Raw genomic sequence first — 27,712 nt, 5'->3', positions numbered from 1 at the left:
TTCATCATGTGTATTGTTATATTTGAGTAACTATTGTATTCATCATGTGTATTGTTATATTTGAGTAACTATTGTATTTATCATGTGTATTGTTACGCTATATCACTGTTTTATTAAACTGAGTTTGTTTTGTGCTGTGAATCTTGAATTTATACGGTTTTTTATTACTATTTTTGTAAAACTGATGTAACCAGTTAGTAGTAATAAATAAATAAGTTACTTAGACCGATTTAGTGGTAACTTACATTTAAATCTCTTTAACGCATGTTTTAACTCTTTGTGTACGTACTAATATTAAAAGTAATAAATAAAATGAACGGAAATAAACTAGTATTTTTGCGGTTCTTGAATTAATAATGATTACAAATATACCATAGTACAAAAGTGTTATGAGGTGTAAATGTTAAAACAAGCTTAAATGTAGGGTTTTGAAAAGTTAACAATAAACTAAGATCCACTAACTAAACGGACAACGGCATGCAATAGTTACATTATGCATGCGTTGCCGTCATGTTTTTAACTTTATCTCGCTTCACACTTCCCTCTAGTAAATAAGTTATTTACATTCAAATGAAAAACATGTTTAAGATTTTAAACTGCTATTTAATGTTTTCTATTTATAATGTTACTTCACACATTCTGTATTAGCGCTCGTGGATATAACCAATAACACACTGTTAATTGTACAAGGCCAATAGTAGAACTATAATTTTGGGAGTGTGGATTGGCAGTTGAAGTATTCCTAAATGTTAACCCTGGAGTCGTTGGGAGACCCTTAATATTTAGAGTTGGACGTCAATCTTGACCTCTGGAATAAACAGAGCTGCCATGACAATGCTATCTTGATTCTGTCGGACTAGAGAGACTTAAAGAGTTTTATTCTGTTCGACTACAGTCCCTCGCTTAACGAAATACTATGTTTCGTAGTTTCTAAAAGTTGGCCGCAAGAAGCAAAATAAAAGAGCTTTAGCGTCTCAGAGCATGTAATTAACTTAATAAATCTAGAGTATATACTAATTATATATATCCTACGATCAGATAGGGTTGCTGTATGAGAACAAAATTGTAGAGGAATTCAACGAAGATTTTGAGTTATCTTTTGAGAACCAGTCTGAACTGCTGGATGAAGACGTCATAATAAGCCAAATCCAAACGTTGGGGGCGTCTTTAGAGGGAGATAGTGAGGGCGTGGAATGCGATAAATTGTGGAGGTTTTATAATTCCCAACAACGAGCAAATCATCAATTTGTCCTAAACGCTGGAGCAGTGTCAAAGTCCTCCCCCTTGATTTATCACACCGTCGCATCGGCGAGGCGATCAGGTAGAATCCACCTAATTCTAAACCAAGTTATAGACCAATTGGTAAATTACACGTCTGATCCACTTAGCAGATTGAAAATATCTGCGTATCTGGAGGACGCAAAGATCGTAGAAAGGAAGGCAACTGATCAGCTGCAAATAGTTCCAGGTTTCCTCACCCATCCCGACAAAATGGCCTCTAGAAGGAACAGTGTTGATATGCCTAGACCGTCTTCAGGCACTGAAGAGTTCATATCGGCTGAATCCGCTATCGAGGAAGTCTCACTTACTCCTCAGTTAGAACAGACAGAAGAGAATATCTTCTCTTCAGTCATGATCCTCGAGGCCCCAAAAGTAACTTCCAATTTAATTGGTAAAATGACAAAAACTCCGATCAATCAAACTATCGCTGACCAGATAAGAGATATATTTTTATCCACCGGAGCTACTCCCTACTACTACCACTACCACTACTACCACTGCTCCCTGATAATCTTTTGATTGTAAAAACGTTTACAACCATGGAAGCCTAACTTTTTTGGCCTCCTGAATGTACTTATACGAAAATAAAGTTCAATGGTGGTAATGTCAGCGTAAGCGTTTGGGTTATTATTGGCGAACCATGTCATTTAGTGAACATAAAAATGTCTGTTCTTTCTGTGGCAGTATTATCTTAATGTTTCATGTTTTTGTAACTTTTGCCATGTTTTTCAGAAAATACAGTTTCAAATGTATTATATGCTACTAACATGTGCCCGCGGCTTCGCACGCTATTTCTAAGGCTTTGCACGTGAATGAGCATTTCAGGTTTGAATAAATCAATTTTTTCGACACCGATCCTGTGTATGCCTTGTTTACCCCCTCAAGAAAATACATCCACAGGTCTAAGAAGCTTACTTCTGTCAAAAGACGACCGAGATAGCAAATAACTTTGTTATTTATGTATGAATTACAGTACTAACCAAGCACTGCATATTTACTAATTGCTACAAAGGAACAGTTAAATGTCAATTTTCACTACAATTTGTAATTTTCCTACATGGATTTTTGATAACTATGTGCTCAACAGTGGTTGTAGAAATGGTTTAAATAATAAGTGTTGTTACTATCAAGCTTACTCTACGCTTTCAAAACTATAAATGAAAACAAATTGAAAATAGTGGTGAAATTAATTAAACATACGGTTGAGCTGTCCGAAAACAATGTTTATACGACCAGTTGATTCAATTTAACAGGATCTTTTAATGAATAATATTTGTTTGCTGTAATAAAAGTTCAGGGACAAGATGGAATATTTCGTAACTTTTAAGACCAGTGGGAATTTCGAAGTAAAATAGGCTTATATGTTAACTACGAACCCTAAGAATATCCATGTAAAATTTAAATGCAATGCGTTGAATAGTTTACGCGTGGAAGAGTAGCAAACAAACTTACTGTCGCATCTATAATACTAGTTAGGATGTGTATTTTAAGATGTGTAAAAGTTACTATAAACTACAAATAATATGCGAGATGGAAGATTAGGACATAGTACTTAAAAATAAATCAACTGTTAAAAAGTAGTACTTTATCTTTCGATGACATGTTTACTTTATTAACATTAACGTTTTTATTAAAATTTACCATCATATTCCCCGCCAGTACCATTGTAGTGTGGTTATTTGGAAAAATATTAATTTTAACTTATAGGTAATAAGTTATTTAGACAATATGGAGTTTTGTAATTTTTGGTCATGTATTTCCGTAAATGCAGTTTAAAACAAATATGTTTGATATATTGTATATAATTAGGTATATTGTAAATTATAAGTTGATTATTTAAAGTATTAATTTAAACTTGTTGTCAATTTATTAATATTTGCTTACGATGTCTTACAGTAATTTAGTTTATATTAAGTAATAAATCAACACTGAAGGTCTTACACCTTATTTTTCTCCCTAAAAAACTTTCAACTAAAATGAAAGTATTTAATTAGTAACACCTTGAAGCCATCAATTGCTGACTTGGACACTTGTAAGCGCGAAGTGCTTTAACTGTGATTTCTTACAAACAACAATCGATCTCCATATCCAAGTTTCCATCCAATTACTTTGTGTTTGCAGACCATTAATTTTGCCAAGTTCTGCAGTAAAGCCGTTTGCGCCTCTCTAACTAATATTTACATTCTCTCAGCAAAACGTTATCTACATTCCTGTCTACTACATGGTAAACAGATGATTAGTGTGTATGTTAAACAATGAAATTATCTTTAAAGTAAGCATCTGTTGTATTTATATTGCAGACAAAATTATGTTGGAGGCAGATATTTAAAGTTACATTATTAGAAAGAAACATGTCCTATTCTGTATGCTACTATTAAAATACACACTGTAAACATAAAGATTGTCGGTTAACGTCATACCACACAGGAACATATATATTAAAAAAGATTTGGCTCAGGTAAAACAACGGGGTTTTAGACCCCGTATAATAAATATTGATGTTTTTCTAAGAACATGTGTACAACAATATTGTGGTTGTTAGTTAAATGCAAGAAATATTAAGGAATATTGTGATGTACATTGTTTCATTGTTCACAACCTTGCAATATACTATTCCTATAACTAATGTGTAATCCCTACACTATGTAAGCTCCTTACAATGGATTTGAGAGCCGTTACTGACAATTTACTACATACTATTGTGGGTGTTAATTGCGTATTATATTAATGCACATTGTTCACTTAGATGTGGTATGTGCTGTTCTATCGTTCATAACCTTACAATGTCTTATTCCTAAACAGTACAACACAAGTTTCTGTCAGATTGTAGAAGGTTAGACAGAGAACAGACAGTTGCCACTGGAGAGTGGATATGTAATCCCTACACTATGTAAGCTCCTTACAATGGATTTGAGAGCCGTTACTGACAATTTACTACATACTATTGTGGGTGTTAATTACGTATTATATTAATGCACATTGTTCACTTAGATGTGGTGTGTGCTGTTCTATCGTTCATAACCTTACAATGTCTTATTCCTAAACAGTACAACACAAGTTTCTGTCAGATTGTAGAAGGTTAGACAGAGAACAGACAGTTGCCACTGGAGAGTGGATATGTAATCCCTACACTATGTAAGCTCCTTACAATAGATTTGAGAGCCGTTACTGACAATTTACTACATACTATTGTGGGTGTTAATTGCGTATTATATTAATGCACATTGTTCACTTAGATGTGGTGTGTGCTGTTCTATCGTTCATAACCTTACAATGTCTTATTCCTAAACAGTACAACACAAGTTTCTGTCAGATTGTAGAAGGTTAGACAGAGAACAGACAGTTGCCACTGGAGAGTGGATATGTAATCCCTACACTATGTAAGCTCCTTACAATAGATTTGAGAGCCGTTACTGACAATTTACTACATACTATTGTGGGTGTTAATTACGTATTATATTAATGCACATTGTTCACTTAGATGTGGTGTGTGCTGTTCTATCGTTCATAACCTTACAATGTCTTATTCCTAAACAGTACAACACAAGTTCTGTCAGATTGTAGAAGGTTAGACAGAGAACAGACAGTTGCCACTGGAGAGTGGATATGTAATCCCTACACTATGTAAGCTCCTTACAATAGATTTGAGAGCCGTTACTGACAATTTACTACATACTATTGTGGGTGTTAATTACGTATTATATTAATGCACATTGTTCACTTAGATGTGGTGTGTGCTGTTCTATCGTTCATAACCTTACAATGTCTTATTCCTAAACAGTACAACACAAGTTTCTGTCAGATTGTAGAAGGTTAGACAGAGAACAGACAGTTGCCACTGGAGAGTGGATATGTAATCCCTACACTATGTAAGCTCCTTACAATAGATTTGAGAGCCGTTACTGACAATTTACTACATACTATTGTGGGTGTTAATTGCGTATTATATTAATGCACATTGTTCACTTAGATGTGGTATGTGTGCTGTTCTATCGTTCATAACCTTACAATGTCTTATTCCTAAACAGTACAACACAAGTTTCTGTCAGATTGTAGAAGGTTAGACAGAGAACAGACAGTTGCCACTGGAGAGTGGATATGTAATCCCTACACTATGTAAGCTCCTTACAATGGATTTGAGAGCCGTTACTGACAATTTACTACATACTATTGTGGGTGTTAATTACGTATTATATTAATGCACATTGTTCACTTAGATGTGGTGTGTGCTGTTCTATCGTTCATAACCTTACAATGTCTTATTCCTAAACAGTACAACACAAGTTCTGTCAGATTGTAGAAGGTTAGACAGAGAACAGACAGTTGCCACTGGAGAGTGGATATGTAATCCCTACACTATGTAAGCTCCTTACAATAGATTTGAGAGCCGTTACTGACAATTTACTACATACTATTGTGGGTGTTAATTACGTATTATATTAATGCACATTGTTCACTTAGATGTGGTGTGTGCTGTTCTATCGTTCATAACCTTACAATGTCTTATTCCTAAACAGTACAACACAAGTTCTGTCAGATTGTAGAAGGTTAGACAGAGAACAGACAGTTGCCACTGGAGAGTGGATATGTAATCCCTACACTATGTAAGCTCCTTACAATAGATTTGAGAGCCGTTACTGACAATTTACTACATACTAATGTGGGTGTTAATTGCGTATTATAATAATGCACATTGTTCACCTTAGATGTGGTATGGTGCCTGTTTCTATCGTTCATAACCATACAATGTCTTATTCCTAAACGGTACACAGCACAAGTTTTCTGTCAGATTGTAGAAGGTTAGACAGAGAAACAGACAGTTGCCACTGGAGAGTGGATAATGTAATCCCTAACACTATGTAAGCTTCCTTACAATGATTTGAGAGCCGTTTTTACTGACAATTTACTACATAACTATTGTGGTGTTAATTATTGTGCGTCTTATATTAATGCACATTGGTCACTTAGATGTGGTATGTGCTGTTCTATCTTTCATAAACCTTAACAATGTCTTATCCCTAAACGTACAACATCAAGTTCAGTCAGATTGTAAAGGTTAGACAGAGAACAACCTTGCCACGGAGAGTGATATGTAATCCCTACACTATGTATGCTCCTTACAATAGATTTGAAAGCCGTTTACAGACAATTTACTACCTACTGTTTGTGGGTGTTAATTGTGCGTATTATATTAATGCACATTGTTCCACTTAAGATTGTGTATGTGCAGTTCTAACTCGTTTCATAACCTTACAATGTCTTTTCCTAAACAGTACACGACACAAGTACTGTCTAGAATTGGTAGAAGGTTAGACCAGAGAACAGACAGTTGCCACTGGAGAGTGGAGTATGTAATCCCTACCACTAATGTAGAGCTCCTTACAATAGATTTGAGAGCCGTTACTCTGAAATTTACAAATACTATTGTGGGTGTTAATTGCGTATTATATTAATGCACATTGTTTCACCTTAGATTGTGGTAGTGCTGTTCTATCGATCATAACATACAATAGTCTTATTCCTAAACGAACATGCATACAAGTTTTCCTGTCAGATGTAGAAGGTTAGACAGAAACAGACAGTTTGCCACGAGAGTGGATATGTAATCCCTACAACTATGAAAGCTCCTTACAACAGATTTGAGAGCCGTTACTGACAAAATTACTACTACTATTGTGGGGTGTCTATTGCGTATTATATTAATGCAGGCGAACATTTTTCACCTTTAGATGTGGTAATGTGCAGTGCTATCGTTTCATGAACCATACATTGTCTTATTCCTAAACGGTACAGCACAAGTTTCTGTCAGATTGTAGAAGGTTAGACAGAGAACAGACAGTTGCCACTGGAGAGTGGGTATGTAATCCCTACACTATGTAAAGCTCCTTACAATGGAATAGAGAGACCGATACAGACAATTTACACATACAATTGTGAGGTGTTAATTGCGTAATTATTTAAGGCACATTGTTCACTTAATGTGGTATGTGCTGTTTCTAAATCGTTTCATAACCATACAGTGTCTTATTCCTAAACGTATAACACAAGTTTCTGTCAGATTGTAGAAGTGTTAGACAGAGAACAGACAGTTGCCAGCTGAGAGAGGATATGTAATCCCCCTACAAACTAATGTAAGCTAGTTACAAGATTTTGAGAGCCGTTACTGACATTACTACAAACTATTGTGGGTGTAATTGCGTATTATATTTATGCACATTGTTCACTTAGATGTGGTTGTGTGCTTGTTCTATCGTTCATAACTTTTACAATTTCTTATTCCCTAAACAGTACAACACAAGTTTCTGTCAGATTTGTAGAATGTTAGACAGAGAACAGACAGTTGCCACTGAAGAGTAGATTATGTAATTCCCTACACTATGTAAGCTCCTACAATAGATTTGAGAGCCGTTACTGACAATTTACTACATACTAATTGTGGGTGTTAATTGCGTATTATATTAATGCAACATTGTTCACTTAGATGTGGTGTGTCTTGTTTCTATCGTTCCATAACTTTTACAATTTCTTAATTCCTAAAACAAGTACAACACAAGTTTCTGTCAGATTGTAGAAGTTAGACCAGAGAACAGACAAGTTGCCACTGGAGAGTGGATATGTAATTCCCTACACTATGTAAGCTCCTTACAATAGAGTTTGAGAGCCGTTACTGACAATTTACTACATAACTATTGTGGGTGTTCATTGCGAAATTATATTAATGCCATTGTCACTTAGATGTGGTATGTGCTGTTCAATCCCGTTTTTCATAACCATACAATGTCCTTATTCCTAAACGTACAGCACAATTTCAGTCAATTTGTAGAAGTTAGACAGAGACAGACAGGTGCCACGGAGAGTGATATGAGTAATCCCCCCTACACTATGTAACTCCTTACAATGGATTTGAGAGCCGTTACTGAACAATTTACACATACTATTGGTGGGATGGTTAATTACTATTATAATTAATGCACATTGTTTTCACTTAGATGTGGTTTGTGCTGTTCTACATCGTTCATAACCTTACAATGTCTTATTCCTAAACAGCTAAAACACAATTCAGTCAGATTGTAGAAGGTTAGACAGAGAACAGACCGTTGCCACTGGAGAGTGGATATTTAATCCCTACACTATGTAAAGCTTCCTTACAATAGAATTTGAAGCCGTTAACTGACAATTTACTACAATACTATTGGGGTGTTAATTACGTATTATATAAATGCACATTGTTCACTTAGATGTGGTGTGTGCTGTTCAAATCGTTCATACCTTACAATGTCTTATTCCTAAACAGTCAACACAAGTTCTGTCAGATTGTAGAAGGTTAGACAGAGAACAGATACAGTTGGCCACTGGAGAGTGGGAATATGTAGTAATCCTACACTAATGTAGAGCTCCTTACAATAGATCTTGAGAGCCGTTACTGACAATTTACTACATACTATTTTGGGTGTTAATTACGTATTCAATATTAAATGCACATGTTTTCACAGTTAGATGTGGTGTTTGCTGTTCTACTCGTTCATAACCTTACAATGTCTTATCCTAAACAAGTACAACACAAGTTCATGTCAGATGTAGAAGGTTAGACATGAGAACAACCAGTTTGCCACTGGAGTGTGGATATGTAATCCTACACTATGTGTAAGCTCCTCTTACAATAGATTGAGAGCCGTTAACTGAAAACAATTTACTACATACTATGTGGGTGATAATTGCGATATTATATTAATGCACATTGGTTTCTCCTTAGAATGTGGTATGAGCTGGTTCTATCGTTCATCCTAACCATACAATGTCTTTTTCCTAAACGGTACAGCACAAGTTTCTGTCTGATTGTAGAAGGTTAGACAGAGAACAGACAGTTTGCCACTGGAGAGTGATATGTAATCCCCTACACTATGTAAGGAGCTCCTTACAATAATTTGAGAGAGCCGTTAACTGACAATTTACTACAACTATTGTGGTGGTTAATTGCGTATTAATATTAATGCACATTGTTCAACTTAGATGTTGGTATGTGCGTGTTCTAAATCGTTCATAACCTTGACAATGTCTTTATTCCTAAACAGTACCCCACAAGTTCTGTCAATTTGTAAGAAGGTTAGACAGAGAACAGACAGTTTGCCACTGGAGAGTGGATTATGTAAATCCCGACACTATTGTCAGCTCCTGTACAATAGATATTGAAGCCGTTACAGACAATTTACTACATACTATTTGGGTGTTAATTACGTTATTATATTAATGCACCATTGTTCACTAGATGGGTTGAGTAGCTGTTACTATCGTTCATAACCTTACAATGTCTTATTCCTAAACAGTACAACACAAGTTCGTCAGATTGTAGAAGTTAGACAGAGAACAACAGTTTGCCCACTGGAGAGTTGGATATGTAACCCTCACACTATGTAAGCTCCTTACAATATGATTTGGAGAGCCGTTACTGACAATTTACTACATACTATTGTGGGTGTTAATTGCGTATTATATTAATGCACATTGTTCACTTAGATGTGGTATGTGCTGTTCTATCGTTCATAACCTTACAATGTCTTATTCCTAAACAGTACAACACAAGTTCTGTCAGATTGTAGAAGGTTAGACAGAGAACAGACAGTTGCCACTGGAGAGTGGATATGTAATCCCTACACTATGTAAGCTCCTTACAATAGATTTGAGAGCCGTTACTGACAATTTACTACATACTATTGTGGGTGTTAATTGCGTATTATATTAATGCACATTGTTCACTTAGATGTGGTATGTGCTGTTCTATCGTTCATAACCTTACAATGTCTTATTCCTAAACAGTACAACACAAGTTTCTGTCAGATTGTAGAAGGTTAGACAGAGAACAGACAGTTGCCACTGGAGAGTGGATATGTAATCCCTACACTATGTAAGCTCCTTACAATAGATTTGAGAGCCGTTACTGACAATTTACTACATACTATTGTGGGTGTTAATTGCGTATTATATTAATGCACATTGTTCACTTAGATGTGGTATGTGCTGTTCTATCGTTCATAACCATACAATGTCTTATTCCTAAACGGTATAACACAAGTTTCTGTCAGATTGTAGAAGGTTAGACAGAGAACAGACAGTTGCCACTGGAGAGTGGATATGTAATCCCTACACTATGTAAGCTCCTTACAATGGATTTGAGAGCCGTTACTGACAATTTACTACATACTATTGTGGGTGTTAATTGCGTATTATATTAATGCACATTGTTCACTTAGATGTGGTGTGTGCTGTTCTATCGTTCATAACTTTACAATTTCTTATTCCTAAACAGTACAACACAAGTTTCTGTCAGATTGTAGAAGGTTAGACAGAGAACAGACAGTTGCCACTGGAGAGTGGATATGTAATCCCTACACTATGTAAGCTCCTTACAATAGATTTGAGAGCCGTTACTGACAATTTACTACATACTATTGTGGGTGTTAATTGCGTATTATATTAATGCACATTGTTCACTTAGATGTGGTGTGTGCTGTTCTATCGTTCATAACCTTACAATGTCTTATTCCTAAACAGTACAACACAAGTTTCTGTCAGATTGTAGAAGGTTAGACAGAGAACAGACAGTTGCCACTGGAGAGTGGATATGTAATCCCTACACTATGTAAGCTCCTTACAATGGATTTGAGAGCCGTTACTGACAATTTACTACATACTATTGTGGGTGTTAATTGCGTATTATATTAATGCACATTGTTCACTTAGATGTGGTATGTGCTGTTCTATCGTTCATAACCTTACAATGTCTTATTCCTAAACAGTACAACACAAGTTTCTGTCAGATTGTAGATGGTTAGACAGAGAACAGACAGTTGCCTACTGGAGAGTGGATGTGTAATCCCTACACTATGTAAGCTCCTTACAATGGATTTGAGAGCCGTTACTGACAATTTACTACATACTATTGTGGGTGTTAATTGCGTATTATATTAATGCACATTGTTCACTTAGATGTGGTATGTGCTGTTCTATCGTTCATAACCATACAATGTCTTATTCCTAAACGGTACAGCACAAGTTTCTGTCAGATTGTAGAAGGTTAGACAGAGAACAGACAGTTGCCACTGGAGAGTGGATATGTAATCCCTACACTATGCAAGCTCCTTACAATAGATTTGAGAGCCGTTACTGACAATTTACTACATACTATTGTGGGTGTTAATTGCGTATTATATTAATGCACATTGTTCACTTAGATGTGGTATGTGCTGTTCTATCGTTCATAACCATACAATGTCTTATTCCTAAACGGTACAGCACAAGTTTCTGTCAGATTGTAGAAGGTTAGACAGAGAACAGACAGTTGCCACTGGAGAGTGGATATGTAATCCCTACACTATGTAAGCTCCTTACAATGGATTTGAGAGCCGTTACTGACAATTTACTACATACTATTGTGGGTGTTAATTGCGTATTATATTAATGCACATTGTTCACTTAGATGTGGTATGTCCTGTTCTACCGTTCATAACCTTACAATGTCTTATTCCTAAACAGTACAACACAACTTTCTGCCAGATTGTAGATGGTTAGACAGAGAGATGACAGCTGCCTACTGTGGAGTGCATGTGTAATTCATACACTATTTAAGCTCCTTACAATGGATTTGAGAGCCGTTACTGACAATTTACGACACACTATTGTGGGTGTTAATTGCGTATTATATTAATGCACATTGTTCACTTAGATGTGTTGTGTGCTGTTCTGTCTTTCATTACCTTACAATGCAATATTTCCGAACAGTAACAATACAACTTTTTAATACACGTACTGTCAAATTGTTATGCTTAGACAGAGACTGTCAGTTTTCAATTTGGGACAATTTTACGCTGTTCATACTGAGTAAGCTTCTTACAATGGAGCTGAGTAATCTTATTGATTATCTGTTCGACACTATCGAAGTAGCCAATGTTTTAACATCATAGCTTTACAGCCAAATAGATCAAAAACATTCGAATAAAATATGCATGATTGCAAAAATAAAATGAAGAGAAATTTAATATTTTTTGATATTAGAATTAGTATTCTTTGTTGGATATGTAAGGACACTGACACTAATAAAATTACGTAAACTCTATTTTTGTGTATAAGTGTAAATAAATAAATGTTAGTAACAACTTCTTTATAGAGGGCATTTAGGTCTATTCTGTCCTAAATTAGTTTGCCTTAAAGAGAGTTCATAAACACGCTGTATAATGTTTTAGTATTAAAAATCTTTTCCTCGTCATTGAAAATCTTAGAAAAGTTACAAATACCTAGTCACTTGCCATTAATTACATAGCGTATAATTTATGTTTTGACTTAGCGTACGAGTTTATTACGTTAATTAACATCGACTCAAGTAGGTTTCCAAGCTCAGGCGTACCGCTCGTTTTTGTACATTATGAGATTACACGAAGTACCAGCGGGTTATCAATGTCCATCTCCCTCTCTACCTCCGTCCCTCGCTCTCTTTCTGTCTTAGCCACTGCGCTGCTTTTATTGTTGCAGCCTTCATTGCAGACAATTCGAACATGTTTCATCCAACAGCACGAGTTGAAGAGTTGTAAAAATACGCTTTACGTAAAAATCGAAACTGGTAATTAAATTTAAGCCATAGCTATAGTTTGAGTTTTGACTAATGTTCTCATAAAATATTAATTTATTCTACATATTAATAATAATAGGCCCACTTCTATTTAAGTTGTTCTCATTGCAAAATTAATTCGACACTACATATCTTTATATAGATAAATGTGGAGTTTCCCAGTATTAATGGCAAAACTAATTGTTTTCTACCCATTATAGTCCTTTGATTTTATAACATTATACAAAATAATTGTTATTTACTTTTAAGCGTATTATAAAAGTTTTATTTGTGTACTGTGTACCTCCGTTGCAATTCAGTATTACATTTTCAGATCATTTTTCCAATAGGTCCTATATGAGAAGGATATTACCTTACGTACCTTTCTACGTTACATCAAATTCCGTGTCTTGAAAACTATTCTCGAGAAACTAATATAAAAACTAACTATTCAAAGAGAGTTAATTACCCCATTTATTTTAACGATTTAATATGTTTTATGTCGCGTTCAATACTATTAAGATCACAGAAGGTAACAAACTGAATGTCAAAAACATCTTCTAGAAACTTAATGCAAAATATTCTTTTACTGACTGCTAGATCTAGTTCAAATAACTCACTTATATTTGAATGACATACCTCTGCTAGGGAATTATGAGATCTCCTGGGAGACAATTATGCGACATTCCATCTGTCAAATATTTTTTCCAATATTTTAGTTTTTCTTATGTAAAGGTTAAAAACATCATTTATTGGCTTAAAAGTAGCTAATTTTTTACAATATATAGACCATTTGGCAATCGTATTGATGCTCTATTCCTTGGCGGACTTCAAGAAATTCTACCGGTTGCAATCACTATCGTCCTTGTAAAGTTCTCTCAAGGTTTCAGAGTTGGGGCCATTTTAGGTTTCAAAAGGGCATAGTTAAGTTGGTATTCAGTATCTTTGAGCAACAGTGATACATGTTATATTGTTATATATTTCCCTTTTGCTTATAATTTTAAATGATAACACTATACAGTTTTGCAAAATATGCAATAACCTACCATCAATATAGCATCTTTTCATCGAATTTAGTATACAAGGCTAATCCTACGTTTTTTATGTAACATAAGGACAATTGCTAGTCAATTGCTCATTTTATTAGGTTGCATGTGTTAATGTCAGTTATTAAAATATCATATATTTGGAAATTGATTTATTCTGGTATATTATTGCTTCCATCATGTTTTTTATAATATGACCAATGTAAAACGACCTTTGACTCAGCTAAATCTCAATTAAGCTTCATGTTAACTTTCATGGCTGTTGGTCAATTCGTTCTCAAAAAATTGGAATGTATGCAGCTTTTACCGTATAACCACCAGGAAAAAAAGTTTGAAAACTGGAAATGTTTACTTTTAAACCCCCTTTGAAAAAAATCAGGTAATTTCATTTTTTTCTTCATTGCAGACCTTTTTGAAGCCCAAATGCTGTGAAATACTTTATGCTAGCGTAAATCTGACGATAAATCGTTATTGGGTAGTGAAATTAACTAAAAAAACGATTCTGTAACTTATTTCATATGGTTAGGTCGGAAACGCTTGCATAGTTTAAATTCCAGTGATTTTACGTTAAATTTTTATTCCAAGTCCGATAGCGGCCAAACGATTTGCTGTACCTCAAACGTATTTTCAATCCCTATAATGTAACCAAGTTATCTACAAAAATCGGCCTGTAGTTGTTTCCCTATTGGTTCTATTGGTTAACCCAAATCTGCTATCAAAGTTAAAATTGGAGTTATTAGATAGGGACAGAGAAGGTTTTAGTTTTGCTAGACATTTACGGGGACCAAGGAATCCTAGTCGACCATTGAGCCATTAGCTTGTTGTTCAGAAGCTCCCCGAAGTCGAGGAGGATCCCCTTAAGGCCATCCTAGTGACTACTGGCACTGTTCTATCTATTTTAGGCACTACATTATTATACATTTCTCGGGTTTTCTCATCTATGCTTTTTGATAGTAGTGCACTGACAAGGTCTACCTTAAACGGTTAAGCCGCTGGCTTTTGGTGTTTCCAACATCATTAGATAGGATCAGAGTGAACATTTGTTTTTACTTATATATCTTAATTTCAGGGTGAATTTCTTTATTAGCGGTCTACCTTATCTTATATGATATTTACCTTTTCTTTATCTTAATAGTAGTAATAGTAGTTGCTTTATTTTTTCTCACCGTTAAAAATACCTGAACTCAGTATATTTTTTTTAAATTTAGTATTTAAAGATAATATTAAACATAACGCCTTTCTGTTGTGTTGCGATGAGCTCTTTCCACCAGGATCATGAGCAGTTATATCCTGCGAGCAAAACGCCCAGTGCACTGCGAATTATACCTGTGCCCTTGCCTGTGAGACCCTTAGTCTTGAAAGTTTGTAAGCTTTCTTCTCATCGCCGGTGATCGTATTTGTAGAACAAAAAAGATGTGAATCATATGGTTAAAATCGATAGCCGTATGACTGTGCCTTGATGTCTGTCCAAGAGATTTCTTCATCTAAGGATAGTTTGATGGGTTTGAAGAAACTGTGTTTGTGCACAACACCTTATATCCTTTCACAGCCGGATGTAGACGAAAGTATTACCTCTCTTTCGTAAGTTTTTGAAGTCTCTAATGGCCGAGGAATTTCAAGATATTATATTTTCGTTCACTGAACTAACAGTGGAAACAACCATTAGTGCTCCAAGAAACAACTGTACGTGTTTGATCCTCACCCAGTTAATGAAATTCGACGACATAAATTGGCCAATCACAACAACAACCTGGTACGGCTCTTTCAGTGTGATAATTATTCTGTACTACCCTCGTTGTTGTTGAACGTTGTTCTTGATGAGTCTGTCAGACAACACATGAAATCTGGTCCAGTCGGCAAGAAAATGGAATTATTTCACATACATACATACAAACTATCAGAATTTTAGAATAAAATGATTTCGTGGATTCCAGGTTAAAATTAAAACTCGCATTTGTTTTGTCACTACTAAGAAATATAACGCAACTAGCAAGACCTAAGAAGATAAAGCGTGGACGACCACATTACGTCTTACATCTAGAGATGAGCAAGTGAGAGATGTAATAACGTGATACTCTCAGCGAAATCTTGTATCCTATCGAGAAGAATTTCAACGATACCCTCGAGAATACCCTGAGGTCAACAGCATCCAGAGATTATTCGAGATGATGTCCGTCGCTATATCCAAAGTATATCCTGAGTTGAGCAGAGAAGCTTTTCATCGATACAAAAACGATACGTTGGCGGGTCTCACGTCAGAGTTCAGGTGTTTTGATATAAAAATTCTAAGTTCAGCGAAATTTGTCCCCTGCCCTTCTCACTTCTCGGCAAATTATTACATACGGTTCTATTGCACAGTGGAAGTTACAACAAAAGCTTAAGAAACATTTATCACAAATCATTTAGTAGAGCAGCATGCTTTCAGTGTTTATTAACATTAGGTTAAACAAAGTACATTTTCAACAAATGAAGAAGTTAAATCAACTAGTGCACGTGATTAATGTCTTAGATTGTAATACATTACAGACTCCTTAATTACCCTTGCACACCAAATCTCTTATTTCAATCAATTACGAATTCTGATTTATCCCCAAATTTGACCAAAACTAATCGGCACAACTAATTATTGTATTATCCAAAATTTGCTGTCATCATTTCATAACACTCGTATATTACAGTACACGTAAAATTTAAACAACAATGCTGTTGCATTTGTTATTATAAATTTTATATTAGTAGAATCAATTTCCATTTTTTAAACATTAAAAATTGCATGATATAAAAATGCTTGTTACTCGAAAACTCAAATAGAAAAGATGAAGTTTCCTACCACTTACAGCTTTACAGTAAATGTAGGGCGCGCTTTTACTCGGTAATGCAAAGCTTTATTAACTAAAGAAGCCACTTTAGTACCGCATGACAATCTAGTATTTTGTGCTTTCTTTGGCACATAGATGATTGTGTATATTAGTATAACATTTCTAGCTTCAACAAGCATAGTAACTTAACCTCTATAATACGTATCATTTATATTTTTGATAGATCTTAAAAAATATGCTTATCGCAATCACTTTTTATGTTAATACTGAGAGATTATTTTATTTCTCCGTTAAAGGCCCCTGCAACCCAAAACAACCACAATCCGGGTTTAAGTACGTACTTATTGTGTATGTTTTTGTAAGTTCTGTGGTCTTGTTAACATGATAACTGCCGAACTTTTCCATTAACTGTTTCAAATTAAATTTGCACATAGCACTTGCATTTTACTTTATAAACATAGCTAAGTGAATCTTAAATAATTGCAAGTTTTAAGAATGTGGTCGTTCATATTTCTCCAAACTCTGTAAGTATTTTGTAGGATTACGTGTTTAATTTTTAATCTTAATCCATTTAAATACTTTATTGTATGATGAGAGGCATCGGCTCTTTTGGCATGGTTGTTGCCCCCGGTTTGTGCAATTGTACTTTTTAATGTGGTTGTGCTCGCTTATGTGGTAACAGATTTCGTTAAAAAAAGTACCGTAAAAATTTAAATAAACAAATCTAAAATAGTTGGTATCTTTTTTATTTTTAACGAATTTTTGTCTTTTCTTAGTTGGCTAAAAAGATTTTAAACAGGCACAATTTTTTTAATATTACAGCAAAGAACACAAGCATGTGTTTCAGTTTTTCTCTGATTTTTCACAAACAACGTGCAAAGTTTGGTATATGTAGCTTTACTTTTGGTAGATTTGTTGTTAAAAAAATGCGGCTGGTGGCTAATCGACACATTTCTCGACCTCTGCTCATATTAAATTTTTTAACATCATGAATACTAATAGCTACAGAAGCTTGTGACACCCTTTTTAACACCCTGTATGATAAAATATACTGTTAAAAACTTAGCAAGCTAATCATATACCATAGTGTTAAGAGAGAAAGTTGGTTATTTAATTGGTACTCATAAAAAATGCTTCAGTATCGGTCTTTAGGGCCCCAAAAACATTGCTATTTTAAAGTAAATCTTAATAACTTTAAAACAGATCGGGAGGTTGGAAAATCTTCCCATGATAACCAAAAATGTTAAGAACGGTTTGTTATGGCATTAAATTATGTAACGACGTACTTGTTAAAACTTCTAGTCAGAAATAAATGTATAGGAGATATTATTCTGAAAATATCTACGTAAGAATGCAAAGTTAAAAAGATAAAAATATTCAAACTGAAGGAGAGAGTTGGATGGATTTATACTGACTCGGGGCACTTCAGGATATTGAATGGGAAAGTTGTAGACATCAAGACAGTACATTATGTCTTCGGTTGGTCTTGTGGTCGGGACCAATCGACCCGATGTAGATAACGTAACCGACTCAGTCGGATAATGTACCCATACATATCTGTAGACTACAAGTCTTTCAGTTGGCTTATAGTTCTTTCACTCATAGTTCGATGTTTTTTTTTTTTTAATAAAAGACAAAAATATTTAAACAAAAAAACCAACAGAATTATGTAGAATTCCTGGACAGATTCTAGCATTAAATTTAAATATTACAAAAATTTAAAATATTACTTGATAAAGGACTAATAAACGTTTGAGCTCAATATATTAGAAAACATAAGAGGTATAGCCATATTCCGATATGTGTAGAATATTTTGTAAAAAGTTTATTTGTAGACAGTTTTACATACATAAGCTTATACTAGGTACAATCTCGGCAGCTAGAAAGTACTGGTCAGCCACTTTAGACAGCCAGAGAACGTAGTGCTTGTGTTTTACGTTATCAATTAGTGGTAAAACCTGAGGTGGGGTGCTAATGAGTCTCCGGTTTTGTAAGTCACCTACCTACATGGTACATGCTACTAAACTGCTAGTGAGGGCGGACGTAGGGGGGTAGTAACAGTAGTTTGCTTGCCAACGGCTAATACTGTGTACAGTCAACAATAGCGCCGGAGAACAACGAGCTTGTATTGTATAGTTATACAAGGTGTTTCAATTTACATTTGCCTCGCTATAAATAAATAATGTCACAATGTATCTTTAAAATGTTATTTACTGGCACATCGTTATAGAAGACTGTTACTTAAGTGTTTTAGTTCCAAATTAGTTTTCACTTTGTATCTTCTCAGGATATTTCCAGATCGAATTGCTTTATAAAATGTAACGGTACGTAATATTACTTCAATATTAAATGACAATTAGCTACTTTGACGATGCAAGGACATTCGAGTAATATTTCTTTTACGGATCATCAACAAACACCTTACTTCTAGTTTAACTATCGCTGGAGACGCGGTGTAGGTTATTTCTTCATACTTACGCTGGCAGAGAGTTTCCCTCGGTTTAGGTTTTGGATAGTCACAGTTGGTAGGGTGTGTAAATGTTATTGGTTATGTACCTTCAAGTCTGGTATACTTAAAGGATTTCGCATTACACTTTTGGTGAAACCCCCGGGTTAGCGAAGTTATGAAAGAATGCTTGCTTTGTTTCAATCGTTATTTCTTTCATTTTAAGGACGAATTTACATCTGCGCAACGGGTCGTGGACTTAGATTTTTATGAGTCCTACGCCAAACTTAACAGGCTTGGATGGATTTCAAGACCTTGAGCGTCATCTCTATGACATCCTTGAGGTCTTTGGTTCATCTCATTGTACAAAAAGCTTGCATTAACGTAACTACATCCGAAAAGTATTACAAATTACCTGTAATTATGTCAAGGGACACCTGCCCTCCTCCCCATTGTTTGAATCCTATGTTTGGCAGCATCTTAGTTAGCAGGAGTGCTCTTTCTACTGAACGGTCAATTACCATCATCGAACTCGATTTTAGCTTTAGAGAAATGAATTTTCGTCCAAATTTCATACCTAGGACAATTTTATCTCAGCTTTGCTAACACTCAAAAACATTCCATCAGCGTGGAAGCATCATCAACAAACTCGATATGTTTATATCAAAATAAAGCTTTAAGGTTTTTAAAGTTAAGGAAAATACGCTCAGCATCAGAGTAACATTAATTTTTTCCGAAGCCCTTATACATCGGTTATGATCATTGCCTAGGAAGGAAAGAAATGAGTCTGTATATTTACCTAGAGTAGCTCATCCTTTGTACGTCATCGATCCATGGTATTTTAACAGTGGTGCATATCCGTATACAGGATTTGGCTGAGTGTACGCGAAGTCTGTCATATTGAGGAATATTTGAGCTATGGGCATGACATTTGAATGAAACTTTATAAATAGGCGTAATCGAGTTTGTTTATGATGCATACACCTGTATGGAATTTGTTTGAGCATTACAAAAGATGAGATAAATTTATCCATAGGTTTGAAACTTGGTTTAAACTTCATTTCTGCACAGCTTACATCGACTTCAATGGTGGTACTTGTCCTTTAAGTGGATGTCTGTCATCTAATTAGTGTGCCGTCAAGGATACACTCGGAGGCATCCTCATAGGAGGACAGCAGCTCTTAGCATGATAACAGGTAATTTGTAGCTCATTTTGGCTGTAATTAGGTCAATGTACGATTTTATGACAATGGGATGGACCACAGTCCACTGTGATGTCACTTCATGGCCTTAAAAATTGTTGAAGCTTATTAAGTGACTAATTGTCTGGCGTACTCATACCTCGTTTATATTTAATAAATTAACACCTACTTTTTTATTTTTTTACTGCTCATAAAGAAATCGATTTTTTTGCTTTTAACGTAGACAGTATTATCTTTTTTCAGTAGCTGATAACGTTATACATATGTGTTTTGCCACAAGTCTTTAAGAATTAAGCTTATAGTGGACAGCACTGATTTATATTCTTAATGGAAGTTCATCAACAAAATTAGACCTAAACCAAAAAGTTATAATAGATACTGTGGGTGGAAAACTGTAACGTGTGTGTCAGTGTAACAACTCCAAGTGTTTCTCTCAACCGTCTCTTTCAGGCGACAGGGTGACATAAACCTCACCCTTGACATAAAGCCCATTGATTGACATTATCAAGCAATATTTGCTTTATCTTTTTTTAGATTGTCCTCACACACCGTTATACCATAAATTACTTGACATATTTTAACTATGAAAACTTAGCATGAATATATATGATTTGCAAAATCTTATTTAAAATGATTAAATTATATTATATTTAAAATGATATTTTAAATTATTAAATGTTTATCCACTTTCACCCATTGATACAAGTTTTACTGTTACAGGTATGATGGATTTTTCCAGAGGCTCATTCATTAACGTATGTAACTAAGGTAACCTCTAAGGAAATTCATGTAAATTAATTTCATTGTCTTTGAATTTCTTTTTATTGCATTGTGCTTTTCTGATACCACACACTTTGAACATTTAAGTTGATTTAGGATAAGAACGAACGGGAAGTTTACTATTTCATATGTTTTCTTAATCTTTTGCGTTCTGTCGTTATCATGTACAAAATACTCAGAGGTTGTGACACTGCTAATTTTTCAATTCTACAGGGAATTATGATGGTATCCTTAACTGTCGTAGGTGTTCCACAGCTAGTTTCCCAATTAGCTAAACAGAAAATTACTTTAATCAATAACTAATTTGCAATCATTACTATTTCTGATAACTATTACCGGCTTATATCAACTAGATAATGTAACTTATAGAACAGTTTTAGTGAGAGTAATCAAACGTACTACAGTTTTGTTTTATTTTTTTATTTGGTCAAAAAACATAAATTGCACTTCGTCCTATAAGAACCTTAGCGCTGCTTCCTGAGTGACAGGATATTCATGATGGATAAGGTTAGGGGTTAGGGGCCGCCACCTATCGAGATCCACGAGGAAGAATTAGGGCACTAATCTCAAGTATTGCCCCATCGAAGAAGGGGAACATTCTGAACCAGCCTCTCCAGTCAAAGCAGGTACTACAGTTAGTAGTAGTTACAAGTCTCGTGATCATAACAAGCACTGCAAGGGATATGGAGTCCTGACGTGCAATAAAATTGCCTTCTTTCGAGTAAGAATTTTCCGTAAGGGTTTATTAATAGCCGTCTACACTGGTTGTTAACTTTTGTAAATGGAATCTTCAATAATGCTATGATTTCACATAGTACGATTGATTCAAACAGTAGCATAATCATTACTCGATTAGATGTGTGACAGATTTACCCCTTTCAACCCTTACGTCCTAAAGGTAAGCATCAAATACAAATGTTTGTAGGATACGAAACACTCGTGCTTTGCGAGTCACTATAAAAGAACATAATGTTAATTTATACTCAGTCCTCATCAGTGATATCTATCAAATGTAACCAGATTTACAAATACGATTCTGGTTTCCCACTTATAAGTCGTATAGTTGTTGTTTAGACTAGAGAATCAGTGTCTTAATCACATTTTACCATCATACAAGTTCGTCTTTTTACAATGAAAACTTCTGTGTAATTCCTGGTTAACATTATACAACAAACAATGGTCTGGAGGTTTACATGTAGCTTTGTGTAAGCCGGAACAAAAGAGGATTAAGTTTAAAAACATTTACCATTTGTGGTTTCGAGTTCGTTAGTCATCTTGTCAACTTTCCTCTCAGCAAACGGAAAAACGTAATTCCTAATGCGTAGTTAAAAACTGTTATTCCAACAAAAACATGTTTTGTTTGATATTTTGTCCAATGCTGTACGTTACATTATTCTTGTTGATTACTTAGACAATGGTTTACAACAAAGCACGCGTATTTTAACGTGTCCGTAATTCACAATTAGTTGATTGATTTTACATGATCATCAGACTTGTCAATGATATATTTACGCTTCTCATGTACAGGTTTGGTTATGATTTACTTGCGAGGTATTCTGAAGAATAAAAATAGCCGCTGGTCAGCACTTGGCAGTTGTAGTAACCCGTTACAAGCAGTTTGCTCCCACGTAAGACTTTCCAGTTGTTATAGCGATGTCCCGTTACGAGCAGTTTGCTCCCACGTAAGACTTTCCAGTTGTTATAGCGATGTCCCGTTACGAGCAGTTTGCTCCCACGTAAGACTTTCCAGTTGTTATAGCGATGTCCCGTTACGAGCAGTTTGCTCCCACGTAAGACTTTCCAGTTGTTATAGCGATGTCCCGTTACGAGCAGTTTGCTCCCACGTAAGACTTTCCAGTTGTTATAGCGATGTTCCGTTACGAGCAGTTTGCTCCCACGTAAGACTTTCCAGTTGTTATAGCGATGTCCCGTTACGAGCAGTTTGCTCCCACGTAAGACTTTCCAGTTGTTATAGCGATGTCCCGTTACGAGTAGTGACTTTCCCGGATGAAAGCAAATTTCTCAGGCTTGTGATGGTCAAAATCTGACGAATTTATATGTTCTATTGCTTTAAGGAGTGACATGATTTTTTTACATATAAACATTTTATTTGACTCTTTAATTGTAACATTACAATAAAATTTATGCAAATATAAAAGTTTAAATATGTTTTTTCAACAAAACAATATTCTTAATAAATAAAAAACATGTTACTGCGTGAAGTTATAACTCATATACAGTTTGTTAAAATTTCATATCCTAAACTTTTTAGTTTAAATACCTGGAATTTTACGAGGAGGAATAAATACTGTTTTGTCACAATGAAAAAATAACAGCTCTTTTTGATACTTAAGTTGGCCCATTGAGCGATTGTTTTCAATACTTTCTAGCAGAAATATGAAAAATTGACTGGATCAAAGTCAAGTGTTTTCAGTGCGCAAACCTCAATATGGTTATTTTTTACGTACTAGTTAATGTAAATTCACAGTGGTTATTTTCTATGTAAGCTTCACAATACTACTGTGTTGAGTCATTATTTAATAAACATTAAATAAAACTTGTAAGTTTTACTTTGTTTTCTTTTATGGTAGTAATCGTTGTTCATATCATGGATAAAAAGTGTCGTTAGGTGCTTAATCGCCGTAAAACATGATTCCGCAAAGAAAATCACTGTTGCTCCTTATAATGATAACTTAGATTTGTACTGTTTCTGAAGTTACATTAACGATGGTAAATGTTAGACATTCTTTTAACCTTTCAAACCTTACCTCGTAAATAACAAACTAAAAACAAAGTATTGGTTCTCGGTAAGAACCCTAAACCAGTATTATTTTTGAATGTATTAATACCTTTTCCACCTGACGAAGGGGATAGATCTCAATATTCGAAACAATGCGCATAAAACTATTGAAAATGTCTGAAATCCTGTTATTCTTTCAAACCTTCCTTCTTCAATAACAAACTATAAACAAAGAATTGAATCTCGGTACAGACCAGGAACCAGTACTATTTTTTAATATCTCCCCCACCTGACGAAGAGGATAGATTCTAATCCTCGAAACGTCATGTTATTCCTTTTGTAACACATAACAGTAGTAACTGTCCGAAATCGTGTTATTATATATTAGAGCTATGAATTTAACATACAAAATATTTTCAATCCCGAAATCGATTACGACTTAGGTCTGAGTTATTTAAACAGGAGTAAGTATTTCAAGAATCCAGCTCTTGAGACTTATATGCAAGGCTCATAAATTGAAAATAAAGTGTAAAAGCAACGAAGTTCAGTCCGCAAATACATGTATTTCACTGCATGCACTTAATTAACTGTTAACACAATACTACGTTACACAATCTTAGAAATTGGAAAAAATAATACAAATGATCGATGATATGGATTAAAGTAAATTTTGAATGCTTTGACGCCAGTAAATTAAAGTAAATGTTTTACTAAATACGCAATTCCGAACCCTCCTCTTAGTAATCACAAATAATATAATTTCCGTAAAGCTACATAATTAGCGTCGGCAGCATCAAACGTGCTACGTTTCATAACGAAGTGGCGCTTTCAAAGAAGTCGCCTTTAACACCCCGTGTTTGGATCGAACATTGCAGAGTTTTCCGTTTTAAGTACCTCTATACCCGGTGTCGCCTGCTGATTTAACATCGACAACTGGTCGCTTACAGTTCCATTTTTTGTGTACCCTTTTACTGTAAAAGCTACTGTGACATCCAGCTGCTCATTTGTGTCTGTGTAAAATATTCTAAAAAGTAATAAGGTATCCTTGATTCCATGTTTCGTTTTTATGTATAATTGATGTTACAATTGAAAAAAACACAATAAATATTATTATTTTATTTCAATGTAATTTCAGATTAATAATGTAGATAAATGGAATAAAGTAAGAGTCTTGTAAAGATGCTTTCAGGGAGTTTTATGGGTAAAGTTACCATATCTTTATATTCTCGTGGCCTCCCTGTATTGGTCTAAGGCAGGGTCGTCCACCTACACGAAACGAGAGGCAGGGACAACTTCTGAAATGAGCAACCCAAAATGTCACTTGCCATATCATATCGGTATGAAACTAATTAATAAGCTCCCTGAAAGTATTAAACGTATAAATAATCCCAAACAATTCAAATCTCGATTAAAACACCTCCTTGTGTCAAAAGCGTTTTTCTCCATTCAACAGTTTATGATGGGCTTATGGGAAGGAAATATTTGATTATATATAATTGACAGTAACAGTGAAACCTAGTTCGGATATCGAAAGCGAGGTCCAAAGCCTTATCGTTGCTGTTATATTTATATTATATTTTTATTATTATTGACGAATGCTATGCAATAGTAAGATTGTTTATGCAATAAATGACATTATTATGGCTATTAATAAATGAAATATTTCTTTCATATTTGCATCATAATTAATAATTTCGGTCTGAGCAACGAAGTTGAATTTGAGTGAACTTTTTATAGTCAAAGATGTCACAGTCAATTCCGCACTCTATAAACATACAACCTAGTTTTACTAAAAATTTATAATGGATTTTATCCTAAGAAATATATCTATTGCCAGTCATAATAGTTTGGGTGGAGGGTGAAATTTGAGGGTATCAAAGAGTTAAACTAAAACAAGATGTTTTTCTCTGGTTAAATTGTTTAACTGGGTAGACTTTAAACCATCGATAGACATAAATAATAGTCTAGACCACAAAATGATAATACTAAAATATGTCTTGTTAAAGGGTTGGAAATATTTAGCTGCTGCTCATTTTCGTATAGCGGTTATTTAAAGTGTGTCACAAGCAACAATGATCATTTCCAATGTTTAACCCTTTTGATGCCGTCTCTTATTAAACTTCCGAAATAAATCCGTGTATTGCGGATACGCTACTATTTAATTACGTGAAACATTCAACCTTTCTACCATCGGAAACCCAATATTTTACCTAAAAAATAATCTTTTTTCGAGTTTTTTTCGGATACTATTCAATTTTGTAATAAACTCTTGTCTATGGGGCTCAAAGGGCGGTGAAAAAAGACGAAGAGAACCTGTACATCCGTTTTGCACATACAAATTTGTACAGTTTACAGTTAAATAACCGCTTTGAGAATGTAATTAATAACAAACCACTTTTCTTACAAATTGCGTGATATGACAGTCAATCTTCACCTTTGCTATCTTCTCACGTTTCTGAGAACATAAATAGTAAGGAATCAACACGTGCCCAGTCAGGCGAAGGAGAGAGACCGAGTGATAAATCATTGCCGGTCGTAAACTGTACACTTACGGTCCACCTACAGTAAAGTTTATAGCTCAGCACTTGGCCTCTAGTCTATCGCAAAGTATAGCACAAAGAGAATCAGGACTTTTTATTTCCTTTTCAATTCAATCCAACCATGAATTTGTAAGATCTATTTCATATCTTCATCTTCAATCAGAGATGCTTAAGTTTAAAATAATTAAAAGTGCCCGTATAAATGTAATAAAAATTACATATTCAAATAGTTATCTCGAACTTGTGTATACTATGCTTGGTTAAGTTATTACGACTTTTATATGTAAATGCGACGTCAGATAATGAACCTAGGGACGTTAAAGATAATTTTACAGGGTGTACAAACAGTCCAGTTAGTAAAGAACCTAAGTTGGAATAAATAGGGGAAAGCTGACTTTTATCATTATGATAAATCTGTAAATTATTTTTTTTAATTCCTTAAAAGTTTCTTTAATGCTTTTGCCCTCTCTGAAACTTAAAACGGTAAGCCTTCTCGTAGTAGCTAATACCTCTGTTATGTTTGATCGGATTAAGATTGTTTGAGTTTTGTTGTCTGCCTTATATAATTATTTATTATATTATTTCAGTTAATAATTAAGTAACGCTTACAGATTTATTTTATAAAAATATAGTTAAACATTTTCAGTGATTTTTATTACATCTCACTTGATCAAGCTACTTCAAAGTCGATAATTTTAGTTCTATCTAACGTATGATTTGGTTAGAAAAGTCTCTTGAGCACGTACAGTACGTATCAAAGTTAGATTTTGGATTCGGATACTCTCAGGAATAGGCTGAACGTTAGTGAAAGCTAATTTACCTGTCCATACGATATCTCGAGAACGAATTGAGGTATTCATTTAATGTCCCCCTGTGATAATCAACTGTTGAGCATCAAGATAAACTCAACATTGGCGTCAGAAATTTAATTCACTCAAACGAGAAATGTTCGCACACGTGTAAAGCTTATCATAATGCGTGCAAAACAGCGGGTAACTGCTATAGCATTCATAATTCTAGGCTACTTCCACATATGGATAGCGAAACTTGTCTATTTACCTTAAAATTTTAGATACCAGAATTATTTGTAATATATTCGTCAGGGGAATGATACAACGAGATACGAACTAATTTTTTTCGTGCTGTGTATTTTTAAGTAAATAAAGAATTGGATATGTTTTAGAAATTAAATAAACATGAAAAGTTCTTAAATTTATTTGATTTAAACGACAACAGAGGACGAAGGAAAATCGGCAATG

The sequence above is a fragment of the Homalodisca vitripennis genome, chromosome 3 (assembly GCF_021130785.1).
Source record: "Homalodisca vitripennis isolate AUS2020 chromosome 3, UT_GWSS_2.1, whole genome shotgun sequence".
In the NCBI taxonomy this organism is placed as follows: Eukaryota; Metazoa; Arthropoda; class Insecta; order Hemiptera; family Cicadellidae; genus Homalodisca; species Homalodisca vitripennis.
The sequence above is the reverse complement of the archived record's forward strand: the minus strand, read 5'-3'. Positions refer to the sequence as shown.